Raw genomic sequence first — 8,510 nt, forward strand, 5'->3', positions numbered from 1 at the left:
AAACAATCTCTTTCAACAATATGGTACATCTGTCATTTTTTGCAATATTACAGATTTTTTTACCTCAATAGTTGTTACACCATTTGTTCTTTTCACACCATTAGCCGTTTTTAAATGTATTTTATTCATATCTCTATCTTCTACGCGACTAACTAATTTTCAATTTATCAGTGAGATCTGAGACTCTGAGTCTCACAGATCTCTTTTATCTCCAACTTATCTTCTAGTATTACTTTGATTTTGACTAATGGTGTTGTATCTAGTTAATTATTCCTCTGTGTTCAATTCTACCTCTATTACTAAGTTGTTTCCTACGACACATTAGTTTATTATTTTCTTTCTTTTTCAACTCCAGCACGACTCCTCCGGATGATATCCGGATATGCCTTTCTTGGATATGCTTAAACTTTCACAGTGTTGCATGGCCTTTTTCTTCAGTCTTTTTTTTATTTTCAAATTTCTCTTCTTTCTTCTTTGGAAAACTTTTTTTTATTTACTAAACTCTCATTTCTCCTTACTTCATTTAACAGTTTTGTTGAATCTTCACGTTCTTCTCTGTCTATTTTATTCATATGAAGTCTGGCAGTCCCACTGCTATAAAAGTCGTTAAATGTTTTTGTATCCATATTTTTATTCATATCTAGCAGAAGTCTTTCCTTTCTCGTTGCATAATCAATAAGAGATCCTTTATATCTAAATGACAAAGCAATCGTTACCGCGTGCTCCATTCTTTATCAGCAAAGGTCTCCAGAAATAATCTATATCTTTTCATTCGATCCATTTAGCGGTAACTGTCAACTTCGTTAACGTTGCACAGAGTGCCAGTGTCTGAAAATACAAGATTTATCCACAAAACAATTTCAATATCTCTATTTTCATTTCATCTCGTGACATAAAATCTTGTAAGTTTTGTTTTGGAAGACTTAAAAACTAAATGGTTCGAAATGTGTACGAATAACATTAATTTTCATAGTTAACGTAAACTAAATAACATTAGTTGTTTTCCATTTACACTCGAGTGATCAATGTCACTCAGTTTTCTGAGTATTTCATACTCGGGTAGGATATGTCGTTTTGTATTTACCTGCTTATTTCGGTGACAAAGCTATCGCATAACGATACAGGTCCACGTACTCACTTTCAATGTTAGTTTATTAGATTCGTTGAAGCACACGGTCTCGATCGGTTGATAAAAACTGAGTCGAATCTCTTCTTGCTAGCATGCAAAAAGAACGTGCTTTTAACTGAGTTACGACGTCACAAGTGAAATTATCTGAGATTTTCCATGTAAATAAAAGCAACTATTAATTTGTAATTGAGTAATATTTAAAAAAAATACAAAAAACAAACGTACAATTACTAACTTTTTAAAAACAAATTTTAACTTTTTCATCATCGTACACTTACAATGGTTGTAATAGTTTTCAGTAACAGATTAAGTACCATGTCATTTTGTAATGATATTTCAATTATTAATATATATTCTATTACATTCTTTTTAAAAATAACTAATAAATGATTGAACGAATAAAAATAACTGGTTAATCAAAATAACTAATAATTATATATAGGAGAAAATGGTCTTCAATCGGTCACCTGGTCTGAATCGGTCACTCGCTCCATTTCATAAAAACCACGACACTCGTCATCGTGCCAACATTTATGATTAGCTGTCAATAGTGTCCCTAACTTTACTATCGGCATAATGACGAGTATTGATGGCCGATTAGAGACCACTTTCTCGTAATTAATAATATATTACTGTAGTATATTATCGTGCGCGCGTCGGCGGGTTGCCGTTCTGCCGGCTCCGTCGGCTTGGTACGCGTAACATTGGTTGCCGTTCCGCAGGCGCGGTTTTTTGCGTGCGCGGTCTGTCGACCGCCGCAACTGTTAACAAAGTACTTTATCTGTTATATTCTAAGAATTGTGAGGTTAACGATTAATGCAACAAACTGTACTGTTTTTCAGATTTACGCCTCGGGGGAATATGGATCGAGCGCTAAGGAAGAAAGGGAAAGAAAAGTGCGCGCCAATGACATTTGCTATATCTATGCGAGAGCTTTTATTCCACGGTTGCACACGGTACACAATGTGAAATGGTACGACGAAGAACGCGTACGTTTTTGCCAACGAAAGGCTTCCCGACGGTGGACGGATGGTGTTTGCTATCGCAGTCTGAAATAAAACAGACGATTACACGCACATTATATTTTGTACCGAGCAACAAGTAAGTAAAAAATAATAAAAATAGAAAAAAATAGAAAAAATTATTGAAATAGAAATAAATGTTTTATTTGTTTATTACGTAATGTATAATGTATTGGTAGAAAGATAAAAATGTATAATGATAATAGAGTACAAAATATAATAGAATAATAATACGAAAAATTTTGTCGCTTTTCATGTTTCGCCTCCGCTAATTCTTCGTCTTCCGTCCTGTGAACGAGACGCAGCAGCTCTACTTGCATTTGCCTTCTTCGAAGATAACACACAATTTACGCAGGATATCTCCCAACTGCTCCAGGAAATTGTCCACCGCACATCCTTCTTCGGCTCGCATTTTCGCGAAGTAACCGCTGCAATATGTCGTTACGCAGTGCCTGCGCATCGCGGGATCGCGCTGTCTTCCTGTAACACAAAAAATTCCATTTGACGCATTCAAAGTAATGAATTTTTCTAAATTTTCATACATTGTTAAACAAAGCTGATTGTCCATGAAAAAAACAACACAATTATAATACGAATATGTATCAATTACGTATGAAAATGAATACGAGACGCGTGTCGATTATATTATCAATTATTCAAAATTAGCTCACTTTTTTTTCACTGGTCTACAATTAGCCCAATTTCCCGTTTTTTCAGGATTGTCTGGCGCGCGCTACAAGTTATCGGAGAAGACACACAACATTCCTCTAATTCCAAATCGTTCAGGATCCGTGCATTATTTCCATCGCGACATACGTTTCGCGGTAGAGAGCTCGTTGTACTAAAATTGAACAGCAAAGATATGTAAAAAAGTGTACTTTTTCATATATATTAAAGCCTATATATGGAGGGGTAAAAGCCATAGTGCAAGTGGTGTAAGTTAAAATTTTGTAAATATTGATTCGTGTACATAGATGCAATCTGTGCGATATATAAATTGCATCTATGCACACAAGTCAATATTTTAAAACTGAAAAGTTTGATTTTCAGATTTAATTATTTCAGCATTGTTTCTTGAAACTATTGTAACTATCGTTTATCAGATTTGACTATTTCAGCACTCTTTCTTGTAACTATCGTATCGTTTTTAAGATTGTACCATTTCAGCACTTTATATTGAAACTATTGTATCGTTTTTAAGATTTTACCATTTCAGCACTCTTTCTTCAAACTATTCTAACTATCGAATTGAAGATTTTATCATTTCAGCACTGATTTTTAAAATTATTCTATCGTCTTTTAGATTTTATCATTTTAGCACTCTTTTTCAAAATTATTGTAACTATCGGTTTTAAGATTTTCCCATTTCAGTACTCTTTCTTGAAATTATTCTATCGTCTTTTACATTTGACCATTTCAGCACTTTTTCTAAAAATTATTCGAAGTATCGTTCTTCAGATTTGACTATTTCAGTGCTGTTTTTTAAAATTATTCTATCGTTGTTCAGATTTGACTATTTCAGTGCTGTTTTTTAAAATTATTCTAACTATCGTTCTTCAGATTTGACTATTTCAGTACTGTTTTTTAAAATTATTCTAACTATCGATTTAAATATTTTCCTATTTTATCATTGTTTCTTAAAACTATTCTAACTATCGAATTATAGATTTTTCCATTTCGGCAAAGTTTCTTAAAACTATTCTAACTATCGAATTATAGATTTTTCCATTTCCGCAAAGTTTCTTAAAACTATTCTAACTGTCGTTTTTAAGATTTTATCATTTCGGCACTGTTTCTCCAAAGTATTGTAACTATCGATTTCAAGATTTTACCATTTCAGTACCCTGGTAGAAATTGCCTTGCCAGCGCCACGACACTTGTCAGCGCCATGCAAGTTTGCCACGCCACAGCCTTATCCTAAAAACTGGAAAGAGCCATATCAGGGCCATGTCCGCGCCTAATATGGCATTTACATAAAATTGAACGGGCGCAGGTCTGGATTTGACTGAGTTTCTAATGCGATCCACACTTGCGCCACGTTAGGTGCTGTCGAGATTCTTCTCTTTGGCTTCTAGATCGACTTCTTAATTTTTAGAAATTTATTAAAACATGTACGTTAAAATTGAGACAGGATTATTTTATCCTTCACCTGCCGCGGCCGGGGTCCTTCGGCTGGCAGAGCTCTACTAATTTATCTCGCAATAAATGATAATAAATAATAATAAATGATAATAAATAATAATAAATAATAATAAATAAATGGTAAATAAATAATTTGGCTCGGCAATAAATAATAAATAATTAAATTGAGCGCTAATCAGTTGTAGAAGAACTGATAGGCTACAACTACATCATCGTAACGCTTTGATCGTGATCGTAAGCAATGAAGTCGTCGTAAACCGCGTAAATCTATGCCAATATATATCTATATAATAGTTATTTGTGTAACAAGTGCGAGAAGTTGAGAATTGGACACGAGTGCGATCACCCGCACGAGTGTCCAATTCTCAACCCGCACGTGTTACACACCCTATTTTATATTACAAAGTGCGTGGAAAGTGGCCCATTGCGCGCGGCCATCCGTCGCACATCATCTGTGCGACGGATGGCCGATTCCACACACGAGTCGAAACAGTGCGGTAATGTTTACATGTTTACTGTAACAACTACATTTATCGTAATGTTCACCGTAAGCGGTCGTAACGCTCGTCGTAATTGCTATCGTAAGCTTATCGTATGAGTTGATTCAACTTGAACTCTTTACAATTACGACGCTTGTCTGGCGTTACAACATAACCTAACCTATCAGCTTTCTCGACGTGCGAAAAAAAATGTGTTTATAGAGTTGCTTTTTTTTTTTTTTTTTTTTTTATTCAATATAAAGAAAAGACCGTGGGGGTACCCATGTGGTCATATAGCAAAACCGAAATCTAAATTGTATCACATCAAAACAAGACACTTCGACTAATTCAGCATGGCCGCCTCAATAAAAGCGACCCAAACAGAAGTTAACTGCGTAATGAAACTCGTGAACTCGTATAATCCCGAACTCGAAAATGTGTAAGTGTATGAATGTCTGTGTATTTGTTTGTGTATGTCCGCGGTGTTTGGAACTCGGTATTGCCGTAGGTACGTTAAGCCCAAGGAACTGCGCGGATCACTTCCCCCTGCGGCCAAGAGTTGCTTTCCATTTACATAAAAACTCAGATAATTCTCATTTGTGATGTCATTCTGTCTTTATTATTCATTAATTCCCACGATCAAAGCATTACGATAAATGTTAGTTGTTACTTTAGGTTATAATTGCAACGCCAGACGAGCGTCGTAATTGGAAAGAGTTCAAGCTAAATCAAGTCATACGACGAGCTTACGATAGCGATTACGACGAGCGTTACGACCGCTTACGATAAATATTACAATAGATGTAGTTGTAGCCTCACACGACAATGGATGGTAATAAAAAATTAAAATCAAAATTTTGAGCGCAAAAATATCGCCAGATGAAAAAATTTAAACGCCATTATTTGTCATTATTTGAAGAAGAAAAATACGATACATGTAATAAACCAAGTACTAGCGGTACAACATCAGAAGGTATTAAATATACATCACGAATAATATCGAAGCAAATATTGTATTGTATGTAATAGTACAGTTAAGAAATATGTTTTATTATTTTTTATGTAGATCGTAAATGTAAACGTAGGAGAAGGTTTGAGTGATTCCGATGGAAGTGATTCAGAAACATCAGAAGGTTATAATTCATATATATCATGTAATAAATAATATCGAAGCAAATGTATAATGAAGAAATATATTTTATTATTTGTTATGTAGATCATATGAATGACAATATAAACGTAGGAGAAGTGTTGAGTGATTCCGATGGAAGTGATTCAGAAACTTACATTGTGTTTGAAGTTGAAAGAGAGAGAGAGAGAGAGAGAGAGAGAGAGAGAGAGAGAGAGAGAGAGAGAGAGAGAGAGGGTGTGTTGTTTTTTTGCGGCCATTAGTGGCAGTTGTAATGCGATAGGTCGGGCCGCGCATTCTACGTAGGTCGGTGAAAAGGCGCGCAAGCGGCGCCGACTACGTTGCGTCCCAGGCGGCGAGGCGCAAGTTTACCGCGCATGCTTGAGCATGTTGGGAGGGGCGCGCAGCCCGGGCGAGCGAGCATTCGTCTTCCGGACATCGTGCGTTACACACCCGTTGTAATCAGTTCGAGTAAAATACTTAGTTGCGTCATCTTTTCGCTGTTAACTTGTAATCGAGTTGTGAGGTAGCCGAGATCTGCCTCTCAATGTGCAGCAGCCAATATACCGGTGGATCGTATACGCAGCAAATAAAGGACAACAACTGTCGTCGCAGAAAGGAAGCCAGTGAGATACATCCCAGCGAGCCTTGCCGGCACGTGGAAAGCTCGAGGAAGGCAGCCATTTTCTGGAACGTTCGAGAAAGCCTTTTCGGCATGATATAAAACGCCCTTTCGAAGTCTTGGATAAATGGGTTTTTGGCTTGGTCCTTTCGACATATATTCATTGTGTGAACATCCTATGTGATGTTATCTTCAATCAAAAGGTAACTTTTATCAATATACATGAGTGAGAACGTTAGACTCTCGTCTACCGTTACGAGGTGAGAACGTTAGACTCTCGTCTACCGTTACGAGGTGAGAACGTTAGACTATCGTCTACCGTTACGAGAGGGATTTTCAATCCTCTCAAGGTTACCCTTTGCGGTTATTGCTTGCAGAATTCACGAGAGCAAGCGAGAGGAAGACTTCCTCGCCTTTTGAAAAGATATTAGGATTTCATCTCGAGTTTAATTGTAACACTGAGCTCAGTCTAAAAGTCCATAAATTAATTAATTGTTTGGTTGCAACTATTTTATTTACAATGAAAAACTTTTACTTTTTTCTTTTGTGCGATTAATTCGTTATAATCAATTCTATAATATATTTTGTAGTTAATTACGTTAACTTGCGTACATTCGTTACATTCACTACTAACTTAGAATGTTTTACTTGCGAAATACATATAAATCGTTTCAGGCGTTGTAATAACATTATCAAATAACCGTTTGCTTGCGTTGCGATAAAATCTTTTACTCAATTACTTTATATTATCCTAGTGATTAGTTTGCGAATTATTAATTATCTAATATTACGTTTATTCTATGGTGAGTTAATGTGTCAATCAAAGAGGAAGGCCTTTTAAAAGTGTAATTCAATACACTCATTTGAAAATTATTACCTGTATCGTATTAAATGCTTGTGTTGCATTCATTGCCTTTGTAGTTGCTCTTGTCGTAATTATCGCTCGTGTCGTAGTAAAAGCTCATGAGGTAAAATATTCCTTTGTCGTGATTTATACTCAAGTTTTGTAATACTCAGTTAACATTCAAATCACGAAGAATATTATCCACAAGGCCGATAACCATTATTTATGATTTAACTAAACGATTGATGCATTATTTCCCTGATTGTTTGAATTATATCTACACTGATATTCATGTTTTTAATTTGAGTTATGTCGATGTTTTGAACGATCCTTTCTTTGATAACTAACAACTAATTCTGAGCTTGACTTCGTCAATATACATTATATGCGTACATACTAAGTTCAATTCCTTTTATAAATAACATTGTCTAATGATACAGAATTCTATCAAGGAATATAAGAAATATATTTCTTTTTTCATAATTCAAAAGAAAGGACTGTTCTACGATAACCATTCATTTTTTCTTTTGTGTATTTGATACATTTATTTTACTCATATTGTATTTTTCTATTACAAATGTATAATTTTGTTCACGAATACTGGGAAGGTTTTAGGGCAGTTTCCCTTCCCCTATGCAACAAATGTTGGTATTCTTTGTATAGTTCTGCCCAATCTAAATTTTCTTAATTACATAAATCACGAAACGCAATCTCTCTCTCTCAATAAACGGATTCTTTTTATTTTTTCCTTCCTCAACAAATTCTCGAGATCAGGCTCGTGCGCGAGCTTGTGCAAACACATTGTAAATGAAGAAATCGATAATAATGATAGTGATCAGAGTGATGTGGACGAGCATAATATAATAGATGTAGAAGAAATTGAAGAAATATCGAAACTACGGGTGTGGGCTATTGAATGTAAGATTCCGTTCGTACATCTGGATAAACTGTTAAAAATCCTTCAACAAAGACTTTTACACTACCTACATTACCAAAATCAAACCGAATCAAGTGCAACAAAGATGTGTAAGACTACCTAGAGACCAGCAAATATTTGTTCGTTTAATTTCGCTGCGATGTCCTACTCGTGAATAAAGGCCTTATAGTGTTAGGTGAAAAGAAGTACAAAGTTTTTGTTTTTAT

General features: G+C 35.3%; 1 long non-coding RNA gene across 1 annotated transcript; it reads left to right on the top strand.

The window, feature by feature from the left end:
• Positions 1 to 3,993: 3,993 nt before the first annotated feature.
• Positions 3,994 to 8,095, top strand: LOC139823516 (uncharacterized). The gene is made up of 2 exons (XR_011734805.1): positions 3,994 to 6,726; positions 6,901 to 8,095. It is a non-coding gene; the product is annotated as an uncharacterized lncRNA (long non-coding RNA).
• Positions 8,096 to 8,510: the final 415 nt, after the last annotated feature.

The sequence above is a fragment of the Temnothorax longispinosus genome, unplaced genomic scaffold (assembly GCF_030848805.1).
Source record: "Temnothorax longispinosus isolate EJ_2023e unplaced genomic scaffold, Tlon_JGU_v1 HiC_scaffold_13, whole genome shotgun sequence".
Taxonomy (NCBI): Eukaryota; Metazoa; Arthropoda; class Insecta; order Hymenoptera; family Formicidae; genus Temnothorax; species Temnothorax longispinosus.